General features: G+C 45.5%; 3 long non-coding RNA genes across 10 annotated transcripts; all 3 read right to left on the reverse strand.

Moving 5' to 3' along the window:
- Positions 1-411: 411 nt before the first annotated feature.
- On the reverse strand, positions 412-7,096 carry LOC132466231 (uncharacterized). 6 transcript variants are annotated; one of them, XR_009527779.1, is made up of 8 exons: positions 5,433-7,093; positions 3,583-5,392; positions 3,251-3,352; positions 2,583-2,922; positions 2,408-2,486; positions 2,223-2,334; positions 1,803-1,890; positions 412-1,584 (listed from the first exon to the last, which is right to left on the reverse strand). It is a non-coding gene; the product is annotated as an uncharacterized LOC132466231 (long non-coding RNA). The 6 variants fall into 6 exon arrangements; XR_009527780.1 differs by having other exon boundaries at positions 3,251-3,345; positions 3,583-7,096; XR_009527782.1 differs by having other exon boundaries at positions 2,223-2,301; positions 3,583-7,096.
- Positions 7,097-11,948: 4,852 nt separating this feature from the next.
- Positions 11,949-16,116, reverse strand: LOC132466232 (uncharacterized). Of its 3 annotated transcripts, XR_009527785.1 has the most exons (7): positions 16,097-16,116; positions 14,922-15,168; positions 14,716-14,819; positions 14,087-14,154; positions 13,854-14,007; positions 13,292-13,380; positions 11,949-12,936 (listed from the first exon to the last, which is right to left on the reverse strand). It is a non-coding gene; the product is annotated as an uncharacterized LOC132466232 (long non-coding RNA). The 3 variants fall into 3 exon arrangements; XR_009527783.1 differs by lacking the exon at positions 16,097-16,116 and having other exon boundaries at positions 14,922-15,189; XR_009527784.1 differs by lacking the exon at positions 16,097-16,116 and having other exon boundaries at positions 14,087-14,157; positions 14,922-15,189.
- A 2,678-nt stretch (positions 16,117-18,794) lies between these two features.
- Positions 18,795-19,879, reverse strand: LOC132466233 (uncharacterized). The gene is made up of 2 exons (XR_009527786.1): positions 19,684-19,879; positions 18,795-19,496 (listed from the first exon to the last, which is right to left on the reverse strand). It is a non-coding gene; the product is annotated as an uncharacterized LOC132466233 (long non-coding RNA).
- Between the last annotated feature and the right edge of the window lie 4,588 nt (positions 19,880-24,467).

A 24,467-nucleotide genomic window follows, 5' to 3' on the forward strand; every position in this document is an offset into this window, starting at 1 on the left:
TGAATACAAGTGAGACAGACTTTACACACACATATCTGACTGGGGATAGGATAGGTTAATTCACTTGAGGTGGTAAAAACGGTTTCTCTTGCCAGACGGACTATCTAGACTACTTATAAATACTAATTATAAATATTTGTACTTTTAATTTTTTTAACCCAAAAATGATTTCCAGGGCTAATTAAACACAGGGTCTGTGATTAGGATGTCTGGGTTCAGGGTCTGCGTTCAGGGTCTGTGATTAGGACGTCTGGGTTCAGGGTCTGTGATTCGGATGTCTGGGTTCAGGGTCTGCGTTCAGGGTCTGTGATTAGGACGTCTGGGTTCAGGGTCTGCGTTCAGGGTCTGTGATTAGGACGTCTGGGTTCAGGGTCTGTGATTAGGACGTCTGGGTTCAGGGCCTGCGTTCAGGGCCTGCGTTCAGGGCCTAATCGACCAGGTAAACACGCGTCCTGCCGTCCTCCGAGCTCCAGGAAACGCACCAAGTTCCAGGTGGTTAATATTTAGCTCAGACGTCGTTCACTCAATACATTCATGATCCAAAATCTGACCGCAGCTGACCTCAGATCTGGTGAACTGGGCTTTTATTTCTTTCACTTCATATGCTTCGACCAATCCTGTTGCTGGAGGCAGAGTTATTGGCAGACAAACTAGACCAGCACATGAACATTTTAAAATGTAAATACACAGATATTCCTGAATAATTAAGGTGTATGACAGCTCCCTCTGCTAGACAGTCTCACACCAAACTACATTTTTCGTTTGAACCAACGTAGCTATAGTACATTGATGTGAGACGGGTTGGTGGATTGAACGTGTTGTAGTAGCAGAGAATGGCCTGCAGGGCAGTATGTACATTGTTAAATACATGAATAGACTTGAATTTAGTAGTAATATGGAGGTTTAATATTTTTACAAATGGATTATGTGAACATTGCTGAATAACAATCACGTATATTAAATGTATTGCAGGAGTTTAGCTAGACATTAACCAAGTTAAAGGACAATTAAATGAACCGCACTAAACATGCAGAAGTCAAGTTGGGATTTTAATATATAAACAGAAACACTTGACAGAAGTTTAATACAATTTTGTAAAGGAAGGCAGAGGAAAACATTTTCCAAAATGAATCTTTCCAAAATGTCACCACCATTCCGAAAGGAAGTGAAGAGGTTTGTGTAAAAGCAGTCCTCCCTGACCAGCTCTGTCCCTGACTCTAAACCCTGACTCTCAACCCTAACGCTGAACCCTCTGAGGGCAGGAAGACGCGCCTTCAGTGTAAAGGTTCGAATAACAGAGAAGGAAGAAGAAGAGGAAGCAGTAGAGAGTAGTGAGGTTAGTGACAGACATGCGGGAAAGGCGTGTGGAAGCACACGGTTACATGTGGGGTCAAGAAGGTCACTCCCACTGGAGGTCATTGATCCATCAGCCTCAGACTGCTGAGCTCAGCAGGTCTTCTGGAGGACAAGGCTCAGATGAACTGAGGAGACGGGACCAGCAGGATGTCAGGATCAGGGCGGGTTCAGCTCAGGTGTGCCTTCCCCCGACCAAACAGGATCAGGTGAGGTTCAGCTCAGGTGTGTCTGCCCGGACCAAACAAGGACATTGATTAGGTTCAATATTCAAAAGATGCAACATTATCTGAACCAAAGACAAGTCATTAAGGAGCAGGCAGACTTTAGGGCGCCTTGCTCAAGGACGCATCACTGTATTCTGAGGACTTGAACCCGGCAACATTTGTTTGAGAGTTGAACCCCCAACCCCCTACCTAGTCCACTATTTCCAGATAATGCAAACTTACGAGGAATCCTTGATGGTAGAGTCCTGGTTGTCCTCAGGATTTGCCTTCCTGATGTACGGCTTCTCCATCAGTCCTCCAGATCCCTTGTCTGGTTACAAACGTAATTTGTCTTTAATGTAAGGTAACAAACAGTAGTAATTTGTCTCTAATGAAAGGCAACAAACACAGTAGTAGTTTGTCTCTAATTTAAGGTAACAAACACAGTAGTAGTTTGTCTCTAATTTAAGGTAACAAACACAGGAGTAGTTGGGCTCTAATGTAGGGTCACAAACACAGGAGTAGTTGGGCTCTAATGGCGCGTAACAAAGTAGCAGCTGTAGTTTGTCTGGTAAACAACCACAGTAGTATGCCGTAACTTTTACTGGACAAACTAATCCTGCGTTACAACAAGTCCACTCCGTTTATTTTATGCAAACTTACAAGGATCCTGGTTGGTAGAGTGATGTCGTCCTCCAGAGTCTTTGCTCCTCCATCAGCTCACCTCAGCCAAAGTCCTGGTCTGGAACAAACAGCGCGAGTCTGGCCCTAACGTCTGGTAACAAACATGTAGTTTGTCTTACATTTAAGCCCTTTATTTCCACTTTGATAGGTTAATGCAAACTTACAATCCTTGTTGGTAGAGTGATGGTCATCCTCCAGATTCACGGTTACCCTACCAGCTCGCCTCCGCTCCAGAAACACGTTCTAGTAAGAAAACACAGTGGTAGTTGGTTAACGCATGTCAAAGGAACAGCTGAATTTTGCCCTATAATTCAACCATGTAAGTAAATACAAACTTACGAGGAATCCAGCAGCTCTCCTCAGATTCCTGGTCTGGAACAAACAGCGGAAGTCTTGCTTCAACATGTGGTAAAACAGATGTAGTTGTCTGGTATATATGGTACAAACGCCGGTAGTTTGTGGTAGCAGAATTCTACGAGAAGTGGCAGTGAGTGTGAAGATCACTTCAGAGTCAAGCTCCATCTACCCCACGACAGACATCCTTCACCAGGCAGGGCCTCCACCAGCTCCTCCACGAGGCAGGGCCTTCAGCACGGCACTCCATCAGCATGGCTCCTCCATCAGCTCCTTCAGCACGGCTCCTCCATCAGCACGGCTCCCCCAGACATAGATTCCTGGTCTGGTTACAAACAGTTGGTCTCAGCAGTAAATCACCTGGGGACGCAACACACCGCACCACCTGCATCCGAGGTTCACTTGTAAAAGTGAAATTTAAACATATTTAAACACTTAAATTAGACAACGTCTGCAGATTGTCGCGTTCAGCAATTCATCCACTACGGTCGTAGCAGCACTAGTAACAATAATGGCTCATATGACTCTTACATAACCCCCGTATGAATTAACTCAAATCACAGCTTGGCACAGATGTAAAGTCATAAGATGATCAAAACCAGACCTAAACTACCGTGGATTTTACTGTTTCAGATGAGCTTGGTGATGGTTACCCTCCGGTCCGGTGCTGCAGGCCCCTGGTCTCCAGCCTCAGTCTCTGGTCCATCCTGGCACCACAAGCCTCCGGTCCCCAGCCTCTCAGCCTCACCTTTCATCTACAGCAACAGATTTATATCAGCATTTGCCCAACAATAAACTTAATTGACTCAACGAAACCGAGTTACACAATTAATTTAACTATTATTTTATAACTCAAGACTAGAAAAGACTTGAGGCCAGACATGAGCATCCCGTTTTTGGGAATGAAAACAGAGCAGTCCACAAGTTTAAAGAAGTGGTTCAGGCCATGCATTGAAACTGACCTGAGCAGACTATACTCACACACCAGAGCACTGTTCTGGAGGACTTCTGACAGGAGGTGGAGGTCTGGCTCTGGGTGAGGAGGTGGAGGTCTTGCTCTGGGTGAGGAGGCAGACACCTTGGGACAAACGACATGTTACCTTTTTAACCTTGTACAGTTCTAGAGTATCATCTACTGTAACATGTGGGAAGGACGGCCATTATTTTAGCTTTGATATTATCCAGTTGGTAACTCTGCACCAAAGTCGTTGTTTAACGTCATTCCATTTGGTAGGGTTTAACTTCTGTGGCAATTAATGACAGCAGATATTTAGAACGTACAAAAGCTGAAGTAACAAAGAACACTAAGCAGTATCGATATTAAATCAAATATACTCAGCCATATTCAGGTGCTGGGTTCCGTTGAAATGCCACCTTGAAATGATTTTCAGCCGTCACTGATGTCAAAAATGGGCCCGCAAGTAGAACGCCGATTTGAACGCAGCGTCCCGTCACGTCATCGTGGTTAAAAGTACGGCGCAACCATCGGAAATGATCAACATATTGTACGACGTACGTGTCAGTATGTATTTAATATTAAACTTAAGCTGTTTAAGATAAGGGGCAACAATTCCTGAAAAATAGTTTCCGTTGGCAACGGCTCGAGGTTACGCAAATACAATCCAGAACGTTCTGCCAGATTCCCTCAGGGGACCCCCGTCCAACTAACTGCCAGGTGGTTTCTTATGGTTGTCAAGACTGCAACGTTCTATGCTAACCATTGGGACTAAATCAAGTGACCGCACTCAGAACCTTCCACGGCGGGAAGCACAAAACGTCAGACTGGAATCCGAACATTCCGGCCGGAACCAACCAAAGAAAAAACAGAACCAGCGCCTCACCTTGAGCTGAACGGAGGAAGATCCTGAAGTCCAGCGATGGTCTTCATTAAAACACAGCCAACAGACTTACCTTGAGGAGATCAGTTTGTTGCTGTTGGTCATTGCTAATATTCAGTGTACCTTTACATTATTATGCACCCAGTGTGTACAAGTTATATCACTCAAAACCGTACGAAGAACCAAACTACCATGTACGTCCCACAACAACTTTAAACCTCAAATCATTCAATACAAAACCGTGTCTACATTTTACAATTATCTAGATTATTCAGGGTACAAACCATACAGAGCAAATCTAAACGTTGAGCTCACAGAGAGCCGACCATAGCCCTGCAACGTCACCCTGACCGCCTCATCACCAACAGCAAATCATGCCAGCCAGCCAACACATGTACAGGTCCAGTGAGAAGTGGGCATCTGAGTGAAAGAACCGCCCATAATAAAAAGCCCAATTCCTGAACTATCCAACCATCTTCATTGTTTAAAGATTTACCGACTTGACATGCCATTGTGTTCTAATCACCTTTGTCTGCTCCCTCGTTACTTATAAAACTCTACATCTCCATCACTAGAGTGTTGCATTCTACTCATGGGGGTGTGGTCTGAGTGAGCAGAGATGCATGCTGGGATACAGTGCTTTCTGAAGTCTTCAGTTCTATAGACACGCCCTTCAGGAGAAACCAAGTGTTTGAGAATCTGTCGTGACATCGGTTACATGAGCTGGAATATCCTACAAGATGGCGCAAGGATTCTCAGAGGAGAAAGGCCAAGAGGAAGATGTGAGGGTTCTTCCTCCCGACCAGTAGAACACAACGGTTCTCATCAGAGTACCATGGAACACTTTGAAACATTCTCCTCTTTACACCTTGAAGCCCCAGTTAAGGTTTCCTTGCCTCCTCAGCTGAAGAGCACAACTTCAGCTCGAAGAGCGCAACTTCAGCTCGAAGAGCGCAACTTCAGCTCGAAGAGCGCAACTTCAGCTCGAAGAGCGCACTAGTTGGAGTTCCCAGATTGGTTCTGATTAAGGGAACCAATCATCCAGCCAGTCCTGTCCGAAACAAATACAGTTTAGCCTGAGAAGACGTGCAACTGAGAGCAAGACAAGATCCACAGGGCTCTCCATCAATCCAGCCAGGTAGGAAGAGCCGTCTCATTACAGGTCTGAAGGTTATCTTGAATATCCATTTAGGTCCCTTTCCAACATCACTCTCCTTTTGGAATTTCTTTAGGTGTCCATCCTCCATTGATCCTGATTGGTGTATTCCTAGTTTGAAGTCACTGATCTGAACACACCGCTTGCATCCTTTTACACTCGAGTTGGAACCCCTCCTTCCTGCCCAGTGTGTTGGACATCGCTCCGCAGCGTCGCTCTGGGCTCTTCATGTCTACTGGAGGCCCTTAAGTAAACGTGTGGCCATCCATCAGGTATGATTTAGTTGACCATTCCAATATCCCAAGCCAATCACACAGATCCCCGTATGTACATTATCACTGTCAAAGCAAGTCGGACACACACATAGAACCCAGGACACGCAGGTAGAACCCCATGCCAGGTGTGAGACACACACAGCAGAACCCTAGCGATGCTCAAAAATCATCCATCTCATGCCAAACCCAAAACACACACACACCACTGAGCCATAAAAAGTCAAACAATCATGCAGGGTAAAAACCTCATGCCAAATAACGTTCCATCATCCAACCCCAGCTCTCCTGCCAGGGCACCCAGAACAGAACAACCAATGTCTCCAGAGAAGTAAATGATGTGCAACATTTTTCAGTGGCGTCCCACATTGGTGATGGATTATGCTTGGCGTCTCCAAAATGTGTCCAAGGTTGATTCAACGTCTCTGAAGTCATGTCTTTGTAGTCGAGTGGTTTCCTGAATGAGGGGCCTTCACAGATGCAAACGGTAGAGCTTTAGTCAGCCTGGGGACAGGAAGGAGGTCATCTGCTCAGAAGACCACCCAGTGGAGGGGGATGGCTCTTGAGGAGCAGGATCCATCTTGGAATGGCCCCAATTAAGACCTTCTTGGAAATGAAACTGTTCCTGAGGAGTCACGATGTCTGGAGGGGACTGTTGAATGTGTTCCATGGTTCTCTGCGTCAGACTGTGTTTTAACTGTTGAGATGAGGAGCCCCCTCATCTCCCCCTGGCGTTTCTCCTTCTGAATCCCCGTCTCCATCTTAAAGAACATTGTAGTCCATGTAACTGACGTCACAACGGTTTCTCAAACACTCGGTTTCCCCTGAGGGGGCGTGTCTACAGACCTGTAGAATTCAGACAGCGCTGTATCCCAGTATGCACCTCCGCTCACTCAGACCACACCCTCATCATTAAAGCAACACTCATGTGATGAAGATGCAGAGCTCAGGAGAGTAGCTGGAAAGAAGACTGAAGACATCAGAACCCAACCTATTACTCCAGCTTACAATAATAATTTGGAGCCTGTACTAGGGATGGGCGATATGGCCTAAAATCCATATTGCGATATACATTGCAACCTATTGCGATAACGATATATATCACGATATATAAATCATAATAGAACCATTTCAGAACAGGTTACATAGACTCTAAGGAAAGTCAAACTGCTAAATGTATATATATAAACAAAAGAAAGAAACTTAGTATGTCGTTTTGAGAACATTCAACGTACAACATAATGTTGTAGCTGCAGAGCCTTTAAAAAAAAAAAAAAATCTTCTGTGTAATGACGTATACTTCTCTTAATTAAATTAAAACTGGTGGGGTCTTGTTAATAAAGAAACGGATACTGTGAATTAGGGAAATACGTCCAGTATTAGGCATGGCTATTTTAAATAAAGAAAAATCTTCCAAGTGTGTGCACAGATACTTGCTATTAAAACATACAACAACAAGTGCAAAATGAACGCATATCATTTTGAAATGAACATGAAATGAGCGCAATCCCCAGTTCCTCCGTTTCGCTTTCAGCCATATTTACTTAGATGACGATGATGCGATGCAGACGGTTGCAGCTCGTGGCTCTTTTTAAATTTCACGGGTCGCGGATGATGCGATGCAGCTGGTTGCAGTTCGCGGCTCTTTTTAAAATTCGCGGGTCGCGGACGATGCGTTGCAGACGGTTGGAGCTCGTGGCTCTTTATATTTCGCGAGTCATGGATAGATCGCGTCAAACATACATTATCGCGATAGAGCAATATAACTAAAATCTCTATCGTAGGCCATTTTTTATCGTTTATATCATATATCGTTTATATCGCGCATTCCTAGCCTGTACCCATTTTAACAAACCATTAAAACCAACATTAACCAAACACCTAAGTAACCCATGAACCAATAAAACATCCTTAAACTCAGATCAACCTTCAGGTAACGGGTTAACTCACCAGGAAGCCAAAATACATCAATGTGCCCAAGAGTAATGAGAAATCCCCGATTTCCTTCAGACATTATCAGTGAATTATATTCAACATCCAAGTCACGTCAGTTGTGCTTTGCCAAACAATTCTACTCACATTAGGTTCAGATGAGATGCTCCTCTTTACTTCAAAAAGTCTTTAACCTGTGAAAAAGGAAGAGATGTCAAATAAGTCACAACAGACTTCAACAAAACAGTACACACACGTTGTGGTTTCTGGGAACACAACAACATACCGCGATTGGGAGACGCTACACTGCCAAACATTGGAGGAAAACAACGTAGCGTACTGTCCGGTTCCCTCTTAAGTGAAACGCACCAGATGCAACCAATTAACTGATTAAGTTAACCACATGGCAGGCGAGCTGCGGCAGGGGAGCCATTTAGTAAAACTCAACGCAGGTTCGGTGCCCTCTGGTCGCACTTGGTACTGAGGGTGCACTCACACTAGGCCATCTGGCCGTGGCCGTTTTCACACCTAACCGTGCTCAAATCTGCCAGTGTGAGTGTGGCCAGTCTGGCCAGGCCAGGCCAATTTGGCCACTTGGGAGAGGTGTGCTGCTACACTGCGGTCAAGTTTCGTTCATCCGCGGAAAAGCCAGCCGTCACACAAAATCTTTGTGCGCCTTTACTCTAAACAGCCTTTGGGTGGTATCCCGCAACGTTTTCAAAATAAAACCCTTCACCTACGTGTGTAGATATATAGAACACTAGCTGGCGGCGTCTAGAATGTCCGCACTTGCGGACATCTGGCCAGTCAGCTGCTCACCCATAACATTGTGTTGGTAGCAGAGCATGTGAGCGGAGCGGAGCGCCGCGCAATTCCCGCTCCCCGCTCAGGAGGATGTCCGCTCATTCGCTCTGCCGCTCAACGTTGTGCCAGGGCGCTCCGCTCAAAACCGCTCCGCGCTCATCTTAAATTTCCTGCCGCTCCGGCGAAATCGCTCAACGCTCCGCTCAAATTTTTACTTTTGTACTTCCCAAACTCCATCTTGCTACTCTCGCGGGCACACGAGCCAGTGTTGCGGGGGGGGGGGGGGGGGGGGTGGAAGGGTCTCACGTGACGCGTTCTATTCTACGTGAACCACCTACATGTAAGCCGCTAGAAGCAGTTCAAATCGGAGCGGACTGGAGCGGAGTTAAATCCCCGCTCCGGCCTTTGAATTTAAAACCGCTCTGCGCTCCAACCCGCTCCAACCTATTTCTTCCGCTCCACCACCCGCTCCACGCTCCGCTCACATGCTCTGGTTGGTAGTGGTACATGTACTTTATAAATAACCATAACTTGCTACATTTTCAACCGTTTTACCAACGGTTGGGTTTCTTACAAACCTTATTAACGTGGTTATAATATTGCACCAATTTTAGAATATTTCAATTTTTTTAGAATCTAACATAATTATTCATCAGTATCAAGTATGCAGTGCCGTAACTACATCTCTGACGTTTATAACAAAACAAACCGTTTGAAAATGTAGCAAGGTGGTTAAGGTTATTTAAAAAGTACATGTACCACTACCAAGTCAACACAGTGTTATGGGTGAGCAGCTGACTGTGGCAAGTTGGCCGCCAGTGCGGACCTTCGACTCCCTTGGCCAGCAGAATATGCATGCGTACGTTTTTCAAATGACATTTTCTCAAAATCGATACAGTAAAATCAAATGGTTCCTTGTGGTCAAGTAGTCAGTACAACAGTTAGTATGGTCATATCAGTCAGTGCCTGAACTTAAGTGACATTCGGTCTATAGCCCACTTCAAATTGCTGACATAATGCAATTTGCAAAGGCGAGAATATGCATGTGTACGTTTTTCAAATGACATTTTCTCTAAATCTATACAGTAAAATCACATGGTTCTTTGTGTACAAGTAGTCAGTGCAACAGTTAGTATGTCATATCAGTTAGTGCCTGAACTTATGTGAAATTCGGTCTATAGCCCACTTCAAAGTGCTGACATAATGCAATTTTGCATTATGGTGACCGATTAAATGTGATGGGAAAAATAAAACGACTTGTCCGACTTGAGGGCCGCGTTATGAAACGATGCGTCAGATAAACGATCGCACACATACGACAGAGCCTATAAACTCAACAAATGAATCCTATTTAACAGCCCGTTCCCTGGTAAATCATTTAATTTTTTTCGTTAAGTGACCGTAACATACCTTTGTTTTCCGTTCGTTCCTTGCAGAAACAACAGACAGAATAAGCGTATTAATAATCAGACGGAAATCGTCGAGCGATGTCTTTTGTTCAGAAGCGTTTTTCAATATGTGTGCAACAGTAGACATGCAAACCTTAAAGATTCTTAGAAAAAAATTCCAACGTCATGCAGCTCATTGTGACGTCATAAGAGAGATGACCTCTCCACCGTGGCCGTGTGTGTGTGTTCCTGTCCTGTGTTTGTGCGTGCGTGTGTTACGGACAGTGCTGTTAGCCTAGCAGAGGCGAGATGTTTGCATGTCATGAATATTCATAATAAGAGCCAAAATCTATCTATCAATGTAAGCACCAACAGAGGATCACGGGCATCAGGGCTCCGTTTCCCGATAACGATGCTCGTACGATCATTCTCACGATGGATCTTGCAAGCCATCGTAAATTTCTTTGGAGCGCTTCGAACGCGCGTTCACTGCACTCACGACGTTCGTAGGATTGTAACCGTCTACTGACACGGTGCTGAAATGGGCTCCGTAGGAGGGGGCGACGCAGGAATGATGCAGGAAAATGGGGTTAAAAAGCGTTAAAATATCTCCCCATCAAGGCCATCAACAGAATAGCCTACGAAAAGATTAGACTGCAATAATATGAATGCTAAAGATATTAAAACACAATTGATTAGGCCTAGGCTGACATATGCTACATTAGTCCTTATCCTGAACACACATTTTTTCAAGGCATTTTCCCCCCTGAAATAATTACAAAAATAGCTTGTGTGACAACTACATTTATCTTAATGTGCAGCAAAGAGCCGACTATCTGATTCCGCATAAGGTTTCATTGATTGGTGCGCAATTTAGAATCTATGATGTAAAACAAAAAATGCAACATTCCATTAATTCAGTAGCATTCAAACTCAGATTCTGGGCATTGAAACCCGGCTATTGCTGACCCGATTAGGAGAGCTTGGTCTAGATCCTGCCCATATTGTAGGGCAGGATGATGTATAGGCCTTTTTACACTGCCAAGCCGGACACCCGCATGCAAGAATGAGCTCACGTCTGAGTAAAGGCTACAAACGAAATTAACTATTTACAAGTGCAAAAACTTCAACTTACTGTTCATTTTGCTGAGCACTTGTTTTTTATCCCGACAAAAGCCTCATAAGGAAGTTCCTCTGCGTCTCTCGTAGATCGTAGGCCTACCATCTTTCAAGGTATTTTTTAATGTGACTACATAACCTCTCACATGATCAGCAGCTCGCGGATTTCACTTACACCGAAACAGCCTGCCCATCATATCCCTTCTTTTCCGGGTAGGCTATACTAGGTTATTAACTTATCCTGGAAATGATAATAGTATATTAAACAAATCCCAGCACCACACCAAAAGGAGGCAGCAAATCAGAGCTAAACATATCTATCTGCTCATTTCCACATGGTAAGAGAGCAACACAAAACAGGTTTATAATATTTGGATGTTTTATTTATTTCTTTAAATCAAGCAGGTTACATTTCATTCGTTTTTACACAATCTGATATTTGGAGGCATTTGCAAATATGCTCATAAATTACATGATTTGTAATCCCAAAGAATGAGGTGGTTAATGATCAATATTGGGATCAACAGTGATCACCCTACTAATGTAGGCATTACGTATGCAGCAAGAAAAAGAAAAGTTCCAATTAAGGTCTCATGTGAAACTCCACAGGTCTGAAATACTCAGGAACACATGAAAATGGCACAAAAATGAATTTCACTCTCCAACCTTTTGCTAAAGAGACGTTGACAGGCCCACAGAGAGCCTGGAGCTCACGGGACTACATTAACACACATTCTGCTTCATGAAGAGGTCAGATTATCGTCAGACCATAGACATTACATGTAAGGACACTGAACATTTGGCCGGATTACACATAGAAATGCAATCCAAAACAAAATGGGTAAAGATAAAGCATGTTTATTGATGCGGCAAACAAAGGTTCAAATATCCTCCAAAGCACTTCAAGCCCTCAAAGAATGAAACTCAAAACGCAGATGAGGTAAAAGAAGAAACTTCTAAATTAAAGTGGAGCGACCCAGGGACAAGTCTGGTTTGGGTTAAAGATTATGGATGGTTAACTTTGTGTAACGTGTTTGGACAAGCAAGTTTGGGTTTTAGGCAAGCGACTTCAGGTATTAGGCATGCGACTTCAGGCATTAGGCAAGCGACTTCAGGCATTAGGCAAGCGAGTTTAGCCAAGCGAGTACAGGCAAGCGAGTCAAGCTAAGCGAGTTTAGGTTTTATGCAAGCGAGTTTAGCCAAGCGAGTACAGGCAAGCGAGTCAAGCTAAGCGAGTTTAGGTTTTATGCAAGCGAGTTCAGGTATTAGGCAAGCGAGTTTAGGCAAGCGAGTTTAGGCAAGCGAGTTTAGGCAAGCGAGTTTAGGCAAGCGAGTTTAGGCAAGCGAGTTCAGGTATTAGGCAAGCGAGTTTAGGCAAGCAAGTTCAGGTATTAGGCAAGCGACACGAGTTTAGCCAAGCAAGTTCAGGTTTTATGCAAGTGAGGTTAGGTTTTATGCAAGCGAGTTTAGACAAGCGAGTTTAGGCAAGCAAGTTTAGGTAAGAGAGTCAAGTTACTTTAGGCCTCACTTTATTTGCGGTTAAATTGCGGCATTAGGTTTAGAAAGAAGGTTAAGATCCAGGCTCAGGTTTGCTTCCAGCCTCGTCCCTCTAGTCGCTCCCTATAAAGAGGGTTCCCAGCTACCGTGTTAAAATACAACAGCTGGGATTACAGATATGGAGTACAGAAATAAATGACAAAGATTGATTCAAACATTCTTCCCTCAAAATGTGGTGCAACATAAAATGGAGAAAATAATTACTTTCTCTCCATTTTCTCTCCAGGGATCCTCAGGGTTTATGGGAGTAGGACACACTGGTGTAGTTCAGTACTGTGAAGTAAATTGATGCAAAAAGTAGAATCAGTGTCAAGGGCAATCAAATGTCTATAAATGCAGGAACAGCCCCATCTGGTCTCAATCAGCATATATTTCATAGACTTAAATTAGCGAAAAAACAAGCATTTATTTACCGCAACAGTCCTAGTGCTGGAGAACCAGGTTTCAAAAAAATTCAATACGAGCCTCCAGGTGCATTGGAGTTACTGCATTTAATTAACTTTAATTTAATTAAGAGCACACTAGTCAGTGGAGATGTTCACAGAAAAGACCTTTATAAAGATCAGGAGGGATTATACAATTGCCGTTTGACGCGTTAGGTATGTTCAAGGAGGAAGTAAATATTTACCAGCGTTGGGTCTCTGCACCATGACACCCAGCTGCCGCACATCTGGTCTCCCTTTAAGTCGCCTGAAGGAGAGGTCAACTTAATTGAACCTAAGGGGAATGGGTCACAAGAAAAGGTAAGGATAAATCAAAGCTAAACATAGAAAGGATGAAAACAAGCATTGTCCAACATGGGGTTCGGCGATATTTTGATGTAAAAACATTTAGGTGTACGATCCAAACATCAAAAACAGGCTCTTCTTATCATGTTTCCAATGTACCCCGAGTTGCTACGCCCTCAGCCACCAGGTGGCAGACTTGATTTTGTCAGTAGAAGGAGCAAAATAGCCATCCAGCTTGGTTACAGCAATAGTAGAGGAGCGAGTCAAAAGAATGCGTTTGAGCACCTTCAGCCATTGGCTCTTGTTCAAGGACATCCCGCTGATTGGCTGAAGTCAGATCTTATTCTCTAGAAAGTTTGTTACAGAAGAAGCCCCTAGTATCAAAGCAACATACCCGCCAAACAAAACTAACCTTGTTGAATAAGTGAAAATGTCTTCAAGATGGTCAATCCAGTATCTTACCGGTTCCACATGGAGTCTCTAGTCGGCTGCGCTGCGGGCCTTAGGTCCGTCCTCTGCTCCGGGACGAGGTCTTGAGTATAAAGAACCAGTCAGTCATCAAGCTGCTTGGTCTCTTCAAAGAGGTGGAGGTTTGACCGCCTGCACCATGAGGACGCTGTGGATACGGTATGGGACCATTTATCAGCGGATCTGAACTGCAGAACTTTAATCACATCAGCTGTAGATTTATGTACCTTCTCCGGAAAGATGAATGGTCGTCAGCCCCTGAGCAGTGATCTTCATCCCAGTGACTCCTTCAATCCTGCTGGAGCAAACACTCAGTTACCATTTGGAGATGACCCAGCTACCCTAGTGTACTCAACTACTAAGTGATACAACCCGGTTCAGTGTTTCCCCCAGACAATGTCTTAGTCAAGGTGGGGGGGGGGGGTCTTCGGTGAGGGTTTCAGTTCGCAATAATACATACAACCGCCTTTTCAATTGCATTCAAAATGCTTTATGGCACGACTATTGTTTTGAACAGTATACAGTATTACGACAAATTATTTATCTATATTTTTTGTACTTGAGGAAAGTATGTTTTCTTTCCCTACGAGTTTTGCACTTTGTTATTGCATAATTATTTCTCATCTCATTTTCCGAGATGAGAAATCATAATTATTTTTTATATATAATTTTTCTACATTGGTAGTCAAGGCAGGGCCCTACTGTTAAGACGGCCTTAACCACACAGTGCTGGGGGAAACACTGCAGTTACTGGAGTTAAACATTAGAGTTTAGTCCCCACATGGCGATACCACCAGTTCATGGCTGCGCTCTTTGATTTTCTCGTTGATCAGATTGACCTGGAGAAAGAGCTTACCTTCCATGGATGAGGAGCTGGTTGGTCTAATCACGAGCCGCCTTCGGACCTCCACCGCCGGACCCCCAGCCGTCCTCCACCGCCGGGACCGTCTCCTCCAGGACCTCCACCGGGCCAACCGCCTGGACCTCCACCGGGCCGACCGCCTGGACCTCCACCGCCGGGACCGTCTCCTCCAGGACCTCCACCGGGCCAACCGCCTGGACCTCCACCGGGCCAACCGCCTGGACCTCCGCAACGTCGCCTCATTTCTTCTGAAATGTGACACACGTTCTATTTGCACCCCGGACATTCCTCCCCGTTCATGATGCACTGGAGAAGAGATTAGCTTTACTGGATGAGGAGCTGCCGCCTCCGGGCCCTCCAGGACGCCGCCTCCGGGCCCTCCAGGACGCCGCCTCCGGGCCCTCCAGGACGCCGCCGCCGGGCCCTCCAGGACGCCGCCGCCGGGCCCTCCAGGACGGCGGCGGCGGCGTCCTGAAGTGTCTGAAAGGCGAATGACACGTTCCATTTGCACACTGCACATTTCTCCCCGTACATGATCCAGATAATCAACTCCTCCTCTGCTTTAGCTCCCACAGATCTCACTGATGCCCTACTGTGCAGTCTTGAGTGAGGTATTATTTAACCCAACAGCCAGCCACACACACCTAGCCTACATCCTGGAGCTGGTCCTAGTGGCTGAGAATGCATCTGACATTTTTCAGAACACCTCAGAGTTGCTGTGGCTGCATGTCAGTTTTAATTCTAAACAATTCACCAAGCCTAGAAAAAATGTGCAGCTGTGCAGTTCCGTGTCTCACCGTTCTGCATCCGTTGGGCTGCACGGCTCCCGGCCTTCCCTCCACCTGCAGCGAGCGCCTCCAGACGACCGCCACGGACCTCCAAAAAAAAAAAAAAAGTTACTTTGTTATTGCATAATTATTTTTTATATATAATTTTTCTACATTGGTAGTCAAGGCAGGGCCCTACTGTTAAGACGGCCTTAACCCTACAGTGCTGGGGGAAACACTGCAGTTACTGGAGTTAAACATTAGAGTTTAGTCCCCAAATGGCGATACCACCAGTTCATGGCTGCGCTCTTTGATTTTCTCGTTGATCAGATTGACCTGAGAAAGAGCTTACCTTCCATGGATGAGGAGCTGGTTGGTCTAATCACGAGCCGCCTTCGGACCTCCACCGCCGGACCCCCAGCCGTCCTCCACCGCCGGGACCGTCTCCTCCAGGACCTCCACCGGGCCGACCGCCTGGACCTCCACCGGGCCGACCGCCTGGACCTCCGCAACGTCGCCTCATTTCTTCTGAAATGTGACACACGTTCTATTTGCACCCCGGACATTCCTCCCCGTTCATGATGCACTGGAGAAGAGTTTAGCTTAACTGGATGAGGAGCCGCCGCCGCCGCCGGGCCCTCCAGGACGCCCCCGCCGCCGCCAGTTGGACGCCACCGCCGGGACCTCCAGGTTGGTCCCAACCACCACCTCCAGGCCTTCCAGGTTGGCCGCCTCCAGGCCCTTCTGAAATGTGAGACACAAGTTCCAGTTGCACACTGGAACATTTCTCCCCCTTCATCATGGATGCACTGAAGATGAGTTTAACTTTACTGGATGAGGAGCCGCCACCTGGCCCTCCATACCGCCCCTTCCAGGTTGGACGCCTCCAGGCCACCGCCGCCTCCAGGCTGGCCTCTGCCTCCAGGCTGGCCTCTGCCTCCAGGACCTCCGCCTCCAGGACCTCCGCCTCAGTCCTTCTGAAAGGCGAATGACACGTTCCATTTGCACACTGCACATTTCTCCCCATACATGATCCAGATAATCAACTCCTCCTCTGCTTTAGCTCCCACAGATCTCACTGATGCCCTACTGTGCAGTCTTGAGTGAGGTATTATTTAACCCAACAGCCAGCCACACACACCTAGCCTACATCCTGGAGCTGGTCCTAGTGGCTGAGAATGCATCTGACATTTTTCAGAACACCTCAGAGTTGCAGTGGCTGCATGTCAAAGTTTGAATTCTAAACAATTCACCAAGCCTAGAAAAAATGTGCAGCTGTGCAGTTCCGTGTCTCACCGTCCTGCATCCGTTGGGCTGCACGGCTCCCGGCCTTCCCTCCACCTGCAGCGAGCGCCTCCAGACGACCGCCACGGACCTCCAAAAAAAAAAAAAAAGTTACTTTGTTATTGCATAATTATTTTTTATATACAATTGTTCTACATTGGTAGTCAAGGCAGGGCCCTACTGTTAAGACGGCCTTAACCCTACAGTGCTGGGGGAAACACTGCAGTTACTGGAGTTAAACATTAGAGTTTAGTCCCCACATGGCGATACCACAGTTCATGGCTGCGCTCTTTGATTTTCTCGTTGATCAGATTGACCTGGAGAAAGAGCTTACCTTCCATGGATGAGGAGCTGGTTGGTCTAATCACGAGCCGCCTTCGGACCTCCACCGCCGGACCCCCAGCCGTCCTCCACCGCCGGGACCGTCTCCTCCAGGACCTCCACCGGGCCAACCGCCTGGACCGCCACCGGGCCGACCGCCTGGACCTCCACCGCCGGGACCGTCTCCTCCAGGACCTCCACCGGGCCGACCGCCTGGACCTCCGCAACGTCGCCTCATTTCTTCTGAAATGTGACACACGTTCTATTTGCACCCCGGACATTCCTCCCCGTTCATGATGCACTGGAGAAGAGTTTAGCTTTACTGGATGAGCCGCCGCCGCCGGGCCCTCCAGGACGCCCCCGCCGCCGCCAGTTGGACGCCACCGCCGGGACCTCCAGGTTGGTCCCAACCACCACCTCCAGGCCTTCCAGGTTGGCCGCCTCCAGGCCCTTCTGAAATGTGAGACACAAGTTCCAGTTGCACACTGGAACATTTCTCCCCCTTCATCATGGATGCACTGAAGATGAGTTTAACTTTACTGGATGAGGAGCCGCCACCTGGCCCTCCATACCGCCCCTTCCAGGTTGGACGCCTCCAGGCTGGCCTCTGCCTCCAGGCTGGCCTCTGCCTCCAGGACCTCCGCCTCAGTCCTTCTGAAAGGCGAATGACACGTTCCATTTGCACACTGCACATTTCTCCCCATACATGATCCAGATAATCAACTCCTCCTCTGCTTTAGCTCCCACAGATCTCACTGATGCCCTACTGTGCAGTCTTGAGTGAGGTATTATTTAACCCAACAGCCAGCCACACACACCTAGCCTACATCCTGGAGCTGGTCCTAGTGGCTGAGAATGCATCTGACATTTTTCAGAACACCTCAGAGTTGCTGTGGCTGCATGTCAAAGTTTGAATTCTAAACAATTCACCAAGCCTAGAAAAAATGTGCAGCTGTGCAGTTCCGTGTCTCACCGTTCTGCATCCGTTGGGCTGCACGGCTCCCGGCCTTCCCTCCACCTGCAGTGAGCTCCTCCAGACGACCGCCATGGACCTCACGGCGAGCACCTCCAGACGACCGCCACAGACCTCCAGACGACCTCCTCACTCACCTCTACTGAAACAAGACAAAATCTATTTAAAAATGGTGACTACATTTTATCATTATTATTAACTATTTAGTGCTTTACTAAATTCCTATAGCAAGTGGAAACGTTACTCTCCTTCATTGGTGATGTTCATGTTCCTCGATATCTTCCAATGGACTCGTTGTGAAATCCTTCTGGATCCTCTGCGTTGAAGTGCGTTGTTCAATTTCCAAGGGGCGTGTCTAAAGGGCGCGATCTAAAATGGGTCGATGCTATGCTATTTATTGGATAGGCCTCGACTAATCATAGCATTGGAACGGGTGATGCAGAAATACATATTCCTCAAAATCTTTGAGTAGTAGTCGTTCGTTCTTTTAGTGAGCATATACAGTCTTTAGTTCACTAACTTCCATCTTTGTTGTTGAAACACCTCTACATGTTGCCTATATCCAACCTCACATTAGATAGCCTAAAGGGTTGCTATCGGTCGGTCTATTTCGTACCGGGCAGAAAACGTTATATAACGGAGGGGCGCCTGACCGCATCTTTGAAGAGCAAATTATATACGAGGTCCGTCTAGTTCCGAAGCTATTGGTGAAATACGCAAAACGAATATTGAAATGTTAATTTTGGCATTTAATTTGCATCTACATTTTGCCAGTGAAGGAGTTTAGGTTTGCCAATCCGAGGTCTAACAGGCAGTAAACATGTTCATTAAAATACAAATGCAAAGTCCACAGAACATACGCGAATAAAAACCACAATGCACCACCAGCGGTCAACAGCAGCAGCAAGTGTATTGAAAGTAGAAAAGTAGTAAAGAGAAGAATAGAATTGGGAGAGTGGTGTGCAAGTCAGACACCGCATCTAACCCAGGACCACCTTGCAGATCACAAGCAGCAAACCTTCTACCAGACCAACCAAACACACATCAACAGGCCCCCAGTCAGTAGGGTCAGTCAGACAGGTTTCCACAGAAGCGCTCAGTGGGGTTATGGGTTGAGCAAAAACGGACCCCTTTCTTCCTTCCACAAGTTTCCATCCTAGATTTTTCAGACATGTGGAGTCGGACATGTTTCAAGTTATCCGTGGATTCCTGAGGGCAGTGAAGTATCTGCAGAAGGTGACGTCCAGGTCCAGCGGTCTGCCGCATTGACCACGAGATCTTTAACCGAGTGGGACCGCCTCGGTTTGTAGTAGGCCTAGAACAGTTTGTGTTCAACAGCGTGGAGGTCCTCGTTTCCATCAGAGTTGCTGCAGTTCTTCCATGCTGCTTCCACAGTGAGCAGAGGACACTTCCCAGTGTGGTGGTCGGTGCTGTAGCGGTCCGCAGCGTTAGTTAGTCAGTCGATCCCATAGATAAACCACTCAACACAAACTACCACTTCCATCAGCAAATCCACATTAACCACCAGCGGTAAAACATGTACAATAGAGGGGCGAGAACAGACGACAGGAGGAGATGTGTGCAGTGCTCATGAAGGAAGTACCCCGCGTTACTCACTGCGTGGGTCCCGGTGGCAGGGGGTCCACGTCGGTGGCCACGATGTCCGGATTGTTCAACCCACGCAATCCAACGCAAAATAAACGATTAACATCCGTTACGGTGGGGGTGCTTTATGAGGAGAGGCGAGGGAGACGCAGCTGAAATCAATTAAGAACTAGTGACCTCCAGAAGAACGTGATTGGTTGTGAGCGAGAAGCTCTTCTTCTTCTTCTTCTTTTGAGTTTATTTGTCGGTTGGCAAACCAATATGGTGCATTACCGCCACCTACTGTTTGTTTTAGAGCTTCGATGGAGGTTATACGTTATAAACTATGCAACAACAAACAAAAGTAAATAAACAAAATCATATAGATAAAAAACCACAGATTAAATTATAATCTGTCAAATAAACCTGTTGCTTTTAGATAACTCAATACATGTTTCCATGCTGGTGGTCTCAGTGAGGAAAAGGAGAGTAAACCCTCTAAGGTCAAGCTTGTTTGACCCAAAGCTTTAACATTTTTCAACAGCTCCCTTCTCTCCAAATTGTACGCTTCACATTGTAGTAAAACATGCTCCACTGTTTCTCTTCCATTACATTTTGGGCAGACCCCTGTTTCATGTTTGCCTATGATGTTCAGACTGTGGTTAAAGCGAGAAGCTCGAGACGAGAGACGGCACTTATAGAGTGGCGAAGTCACGCCCCTTCCGGTAGGGCTCATGGGACCTATGAGATCGAAAAATATGAATGGGTGTCAATGGAGAGAAAATAATTATTTTCTGGTCCCGGTCTTTATATGCCCTGGATTACACATATGTTGTTTGTGGATTTAAATGATAATTTTTCATGCAAAGAAAACTAAAAATGTTCGTGAAGAAGTTTGATAATTTTAGGTTTTTATGTGAGGCCGCTTTGTGAACTACAGCTCTTCGCTGCTCTCGACGCATATGATATACGTCACCACACCCGCCCTTGGAACTCGGCACAGAGATGGCGATCTCTCTGCCCCACTTCACCGCTTTTTCCAAGGGGAGGATAAAAGCATCGAGAGGTGAAAACCATTATAAGTCGGGGCACGTGCAGAGTTTCAGTTATGCCGATGGGAAGATTGTCGGTCTTCTCCACGCCAGTCGCAGGGAGCGTGACGTCACATACGAGCCGTGTAGTCTTTCTCGTTGTGTTTTCTCTACAGCCTTTATCTGAACAATTGCACAATAAACGGTCGAACTCTTTGCATGAAAAATTATCCTTTAAATCCACAAACAACATATGTGTAATCCAGGGCATATAAAGACCGGGACCAGAAAATAATTATTTTCTCTCCATTGACACCCATTCATATTTTTCGATCTCATAGGTCCCATGAGCCCTACCGGAAGGGCTGTGACTTCGCCACTCTATTCACCTCGAACGGAAGTAGGAGCCTGAGGGGTACACTTTCCACTTCCGGGAGTTTTCACAACGCGATGCAATGGCTCCTCACTGCTGTGTTCCCCAATGCACTTCATCACACAGGAAGAAATCGAACAGAGGACAAACTTTTCACCGTTTCCCCAATGATCTGGGACTACGTCGAGAATGGATTATTAAAATCAAAAGAGATCCTGGCCGTCATTTTAAGGTACGTTTTATGATATGTCTGGTGCTGTAACCCGGTCTCCGTATCGCTAGCAGTTAGCCAGGCTAGCAAGAACTTGCCCGTTTTAGTAGATAGATTAAGGCAGAGAGCACAGTTGTTGAAATGTACATGTATAAAATTAAACATGTAATGTTTATGATTACGTTTTATTTGCTGATGCAGATAAACACATACACAAAAGTGTGCTCGGAGCATTTCCTTCCAGACTGCCTGGTAAAAACCAAGACAGGGGCTGTTTCCCAAAGTGAAGGCTGCAGCCTTGCTAGGACGCGTCCTTGCTAGTCGCGTCCTATGGAGATGAGACTAGAGTGCTAGCTCGAGTGCTTCCTAGCGTTTGTAACGTCGGACTTTGGGAACGACTTGGTAGTGTGGAAGCGCTTCCGCTTCCGCTTTTTAATACTGCGTGTCCGCTTGTAAACACATGTGCGCTTATGAATAAAACATGGCAGCAATCAAGCTGATCGATATTTATTTGACTTTTGTCTGTTATGAATGCGGTCATGTCTCCTTCGCATGGAGCCTCTTTGGGGAAGTCACAAAAGCTTTGTTGTGGTTGATCGAATTGTCTTTATTAAAAGGAAAATCCATTCAATTTTTATAAAACTAAGTGAAATTGTCTGAGAACTTAATTCATGCATCACATTTACAGTACGGTTGATTACTATTATGCAGGGGGGAAAAGACAAAGAAAGAGATGATAAACGTGTATTTATTTGGATATATTATTTAACTGATCTGATTCATTCATTCATATATGCCTACAATCTACCAGTGCTTTGAACACATAAGTATATCATATAAAATACAATTAAATACGTTCATTAAAAATTACAAACATTGCAAATGATCGGTTGTGCATTAATTTTACAACATTGGATAGTGGCACTATCCCTTCCACCGGTAAACAAATGTTTGTGCGCCACCCTAAGGCGCACAAAAGCCTCCGTTTGCGGGGCTGACCTTAAAAAAAACGATTCAACACAAACATAAATAGGTATACATAAATAATGTAATCTTGTGAGAGTAAATTGACATTGGTGACAGTGGTGTTTAACACCAGCTACGTCCATGCAAAATATAGCAACGTATCATTAAGTTGCAAAAACGTTTGAAAAGTGGCACAGGTCTTTAGGCTTGATTATTTGCATTAACATGATGAATCTATAAAAAGCAATACGGCACAAAATATTTCTGAAAACTAATATAACTTCACTTCGTTTGAACGTGTACTGCTCTGCCATTTTCAAGAACCCGCCCAGTGAACGCAGAGGATTGTGGGTAGTTTTGGCTCGTCTAGGATGCAGCGATGCATCCTTGAAAAATCTCGGAATTCTCAAAAACAAAGGACGCAAAAATGGCGCGGCTTTCGAGTGTCCTCAACATTGGAACAGTGCTTGTCGGCGTTCTATGACGTAGCGTCCTTAAAAGGGCGGCCGTTGAGCATGCTTCCTTGACATTGGGAAACAGCCCGTGATCACCAAGCTGAAACAGGGAGCTGTGCCGACTGTGTTTGCAATGCATGGAGTTCTTTCAGACCAGAGAGGAGTGTTGTTAGAACTGCAAGGTAGTGAGGTCCCCCCTTCACTTTAGGCGTCTTTGAGTGTTATTAATTATTATTATTATTCATGTTTAACCTCTGTTTTCCTTTTATTCCTAGTCTGTTTTACATAGTTTTGAATGATGACTATATGCTCTGTAAGGTGACCGTGGGTGTCTTGAAAGGCGCCTCTAAATTAAATGTATTATTATTATTATTATTATTAAGATGAGTTAAGTTACTAGTTCGTAATGCATTTTGAGGTATTTTGAGTGTTGAGGTACGTAAAATGTGTAAGTGGTTACATGCATTGAGCATGAGTATCCTTGTAAAAGACCTAATGTGTCCATCAATATGTTTCTCTTATACTTCCAGTGAAGAGACGCCCCCTCCGCACCCAGACCACGAATATGCTGCACTGCCTCCCTCCCTTCAAGATCAACTTGAGGAAGCCCGAAAGACCATCGCTGATCAAGAAACTTTAATTGCAGAGCTTCAACAACAACTGTTTGGGGTTTCAAATTTTCAAAGTGATGATAAACAGATCTCATTCTATACAGGGTTCCCGGATTATGCTACATTTAAAGCTGTGTTTATGGCCCTGCAACCTACTGCAGAAAATATGTTGGGATGGAGTCAGGCTCAGCGATTCAAACATACCAGTGGGGAGGTAATTCGTCAAGGCTTTAGTGCCTCTAAATTGTCCACTATGGACCAGTTTTTTCTTTTCCTCTGTAGGTTGAGGCAGGGATTTCCTGAGCAGGACCTTGCAACCCGATTCCGTATATCACAGTCAACAGTAAGCAGGATCTGTGTGACCTGGGTCAACTTTCTGTATTTTATGTTGGGATCACTTCAAATGTGGCCTTCAAGGAAAACTGTGGATGAACTTATGCCAGCTTGTTTTAAATGCACATTCCCGGCTACTAGAGTTATATTGGATTGCACAGAAATTCATGTACAGAAACCTAGCTCCAAGGTCCTTAACTCGGCAATTTACTCGCACTACAAATCTAACACCACATTTAAAGGCCTAATAGGCATTGTCCCCTCAGGTGAACTGACTTTTGTCAGTGACTTGTATACAGGTTCAATATCTGACAAAGAAATTACCAAAAAATCAGGTATCCTTTCTTTGCTTGAAGAAGGAGATATGGTAATGGCCGATAAAGGCTTTCTCATCAAGGACCTTCTCTCTGAAAGACAGGTGTCCCTTGTAATCCCTCCTTTTTTAGGCCCAAGTGGACACTTCACTGCAGAGGAAGTTCGAAAGACTCAAGCGATAGCAAGACTGCGAATTCATGTAGAACGTGCTATTAGGCGGATTAAAGAGTACCATATTTTTGATAGTCTCGCCCATGACACTGGTGGGCTCCGTTAACCAACTGTGGGCTGTCTGTGCCCTTTTAACAAATTTCCAAGGTCCTCTCTTTAATCTCCTAATCTTAATATCCACAAATGCATTCAAACCTTGATTAGAAAGTGTTCGTCTTTATGAATCTGTACAAAACATTAGCCATGATTATTGTTCTTTTCGAATCTGTACAAAACAGATTGGGCTAAAATGGCCGCCAGGTGAATAAGGCGATTCGCCTTATTCACCTGGCGGCCATTTTAGCCCGTGAG

Source organism: Gadus macrocephalus, chromosome 10, assembly GCF_031168955.1.
Source record: "Gadus macrocephalus chromosome 10, ASM3116895v1".
NCBI lineage: Eukaryota > Metazoa > Chordata > Actinopteri > Gadiformes > Gadidae > Gadus > Gadus macrocephalus.